This window comes from Hordeum vulgare, chromosome 3H, assembly GCF_904849725.1.
Source record: "Hordeum vulgare subsp. vulgare chromosome 3H, MorexV3_pseudomolecules_assembly, whole genome shotgun sequence".
Taxonomy (NCBI): domain Eukaryota; kingdom Viridiplantae; phylum Streptophyta; class Magnoliopsida; order Poales; family Poaceae; genus Hordeum; species Hordeum vulgare.
In genome coordinates, this window is record NC_058520.1 from 450,048,913 (window position 1) to 450,052,686 (window position 3,774).

At 41.1% G+C, this 3,774-nt stretch overlaps 1 long non-coding RNA gene across 1 annotated transcript; it reads right to left on the bottom strand.

The window, feature by feature from the left end:
• Nucleotides 1-811: 811 nt before the first annotated feature.
• LOC123444206 lies at nucleotides 812-2,265 on the bottom strand. Its single transcript, XR_006630966.1, has 2 exons — nucleotides 1,613-2,265; nucleotides 812-1,511 (listed from the first exon to the last, which is right to left on the bottom strand). It is a non-coding gene; the product is annotated as an uncharacterized LOC123444206 (long non-coding RNA).
• Nucleotides 2,266-3,774: the final 1,509 nt, after the last annotated feature.

Sequence of the window (3,774 nt, forward strand, 5' to 3'; positions counted from 1 at the left end):
ATATGCGTAGTTATGTCATAATCTGATCATATACAATTGGTTAACTCTTAATCCACAGAGTGACTTGACTGTCGAGGCGCGGAAAGTGGTTTCTACTTTAATGCGGCGGGTTGAGAGAGGGGATACTATCCCATAACGAGAGCACCTCTAATGGTTGAGGCATTTAAATGAGAAGCTATGAGGGATTTACGCAGTTGTTACATGTAGACGCTCTTCGAATGTTGCAATTCCTCATCCAGCAAATCATCCACCAAGTCCCTTCGTGCATCGTTCAGAACCATGACAAATGGCTTCACCCCCGCGTCAAACTTATTGCTCGCCACCTCCTTCACAACCAGGGAGCTCATCTTGGCATCATCAGATGGGACTAGGTAACACTACTTTGTGCATTCTTTTTGGCATTGTAGATTCACAATGTGATTTTATATGCCCAACTCTACTGCAGTCACTAACCAGTCGCCACATATCATGTCCTGAGTGCATTCATCGATGTTTAGTGGTGTTGGGACATTTTTGAAGGGCCACAATGATGACGATGACCAAGATACACACACTTATGACTTCTCTTAGACACTATTTCACACTCCACCATCGCCACCCACACACGAGACAGAGGCCGCGGCAGACGAGGCTATCTACGGTCGTGGTTATCGTGAGCATCGTCCACCCGCTCGACGCTTATCGCCTTCCGATCCTCGTCCGAGGAAGCCACATCTTCGACGTCGTCCCTCGAAGTGATATGATTATCTATGTATGACACATATGTCCGTCCATGTTCGTTTCAGACTGTTCTCATGTGCGAGTCATTATCTATGTATGAGATATGCTTTTATGCATGTGTTACAATTGCACAATCTTAAACATAATGATTTTCATGTTTCATAGAAATTGCCACACAACACAACAAGAAATTAAGATACAACATAATGTTCCTACACTAGAATAACACACTACACTAGAATTGGACACTACTAACTGCTTCTGCAATGAAGTGTAAGAACTACATGAAGTCATCATCATTATTCTCGCTAACAAGTAGCTTCCAGGGGTCTTCACGATTGCGTCCAAATGGTACCTGAGTCCTGAACTAGTTTCCCTCGCATAAACTCATTGGCGAAATCATAATCAACATCGCACCCTTCGATGATGCTACGCTCTTATTTGATCTACCACTCTTCGTGCTGGCACAAGTCTTGGATTTGTTCTGAGCCTTCTTTTTTGGCATAAAGTCATCATCGGCGCCTTCTTTTTTGGCACAAAGTCATCATCGGCGCTCTTCACTTTTTTACAACTACTACGAACCCTCTCAGATGCAACAGGGGCCTTGCCTCTGTTGTGAGCTCATTTGCTTGGCATAAAATCATCATCGTCGTCTTCAATCGCTTTCTTGGAGCTAGCACCACCCCTCGCTGATGTACCACTCTGTCTCCAAACTCTGAGCTCTGGTATTGACCTCAGATAGACTTCATCCATCCAAAGTTGAAGATATCCTTGTTCAACAAGTCCCTGTCCTGAGGATACCTCTCACAATTAGGAACAACAATAGTAGCATAGTTACAACTGAGCATATGGTGTAACTCGATGTAACCTAAAATGAAGCAATATCAAATACCTTAACGTGGTCCTCGTATTGCTTTTGTTGGTAGTTTATTTTTGGATCATCAACAAGTAAAGGTCTACAGGTAATGCGGGCGCTCATACGTTTGAATTCAACAATCCTACCTATCCCACCTTGTATGAAACTGGAAAAGTTCTTGTTGAATTTCCTCTGGGTTACTATCCAGGCACTTCTTCGAGAGACCAAGCCGAGAGAAACACTTCGTCGGGTGCCTATCACTACTAACTGATCTTCAAAACGCACACCTCCATTACTAAGCCTTTGCTTTCTAGGTCATTGACCAAGAACAAATGAGACATCAGTGAAGTAAAACCGTAAAAATTGTTGCCGAACAAGGCTGAAAATATTATTAAAGAAAGATGCAGAAGACAAAAGACAAGGGGGCGGTTTATAGAATGATGCTAAGGAGTTGGTGGGAAAATTAAACGGGAAAGAGAATGACAGGACATTGTGCAGAAAAGACAAAGACGGGAACATTAAGTGGGACAGAGAATTAAGGAAAAGGGTTGGCGGAAAAATAAGATGTTAACGATGGCAAGAAATGTTACGCAAGTAGAATGACGAGAAAAAAATCGCCAAAAGATCATTCTTCGGCCTAGTGTAAACCAAAGCGTGCACTTAGGCATATCTCACACCGAAGAGTGGTGCCATGCATTTTCGGTCAATCAACCACACGAAGTGGTGAACTCTTCAGCCTAAAGATCACTCTTTGACCAAAAGTAAACTGAAGAGGTGATTTCCACGGCCCGTTTCTACTTATCTTCGACGCAAGGAAGACAGAAGAGGTAACTTCGGACGATCTACAAGGCCGACAGAGTCATATTTTTGAAAAAAAATTGATTAGTTCACACATTTTTCAAAATTGTTATAAAAAATAATAATAGAGAAGATCATTTTTGAGCATCTGTCTAGTGGAGGCGGTCTACAAGAAGACGCACACCAAGTCTATGCTGAACGTCACGACTCACGAACTAACAGCCATTTCCTCCCTGTCTAAACCCTCCGATTGTTGCCTCACATTGATGTTTCTACGCATGACCAGAAGACCTCCGCACTACGGACAAACTTAACATGCGCTCCTTCCGTCTCAAAATTCTTGTCTTAGGTTTGTCTAGAAATAAATGTATCTAAATACTAAAACATGATTAAATACATTCATATCTACACAAATCTAAGACAAGAATTTTAGGATGAAGGGAGTAGTAACAGCTAGGTCAAAAAGAGCTGACTACGGTTGTGTACTAGGGAAACAGGTTATGTAGAAGTGCAAGCATATAAAAACTGGTGAAAATCATACAAACAATCAATAGAACCCAAATCGTACAAGCTCTTCAAAGTCGCCAGCCATTTTCAGTTAATGTGAATGCCAGTCGTCATTAAATTAGCCTACTGTATCAAAAAAAAAGGTAGCGGGATTGAATTAGCAAACATGGAAAACCATCATCGGAACTCTAGGGAATGAGAATAACAGAAAACAGACATCATATGGACTGCGATTGTGCCACAAGGTGCCCTCCAATAAAAATATTAGATACGATAATCGCTACGGAAGGCATTTACCAGCTGGTAAATACATTTAAACGACAAAATATCGAATGGTAGCCCGACAAATGGCATATGAGACAATCTTGAAAATTGGACAACTTTGGTGGTTCATCATATATTCAACAACAATGAAGTTGAGAAAGAAGCAACTCAGAAGAGAGTTCTACCAAACAATACTATCGACCCAAATCCCAACAATCTGTAAATCAGAACCAAAATATACTACCTAGGTCCTACATATAGGAGGAAGTAAATCATGATGCAGAAAAGACTATCCCTCTAAAATGGCAACAAATTGTGAAGACAAATCAACCATGTAAGGGCCTGCTTGAAATCGGTGTAATATTTTACCTCTGGATTTAATTTACACGTGTATAATACCAGCCACAGCTTGATTTTCGCCTGGAAAAGAAACGATGCCTAGAGGCGTGTAGGAAGTTTTACGGGGGTATTCAGGATCAAACGATAATCCAAGCGGAGCCTAAATCAGAACCAAAATATGCTACCTAGTAAATCATGATACAGAAAAGACTATCCCTCTAAAATGGCAACAAATTGTGAAGGCAAATCAACCATGTTCTCTCGACAAAAAAAGAAAAAATATTGGCAAT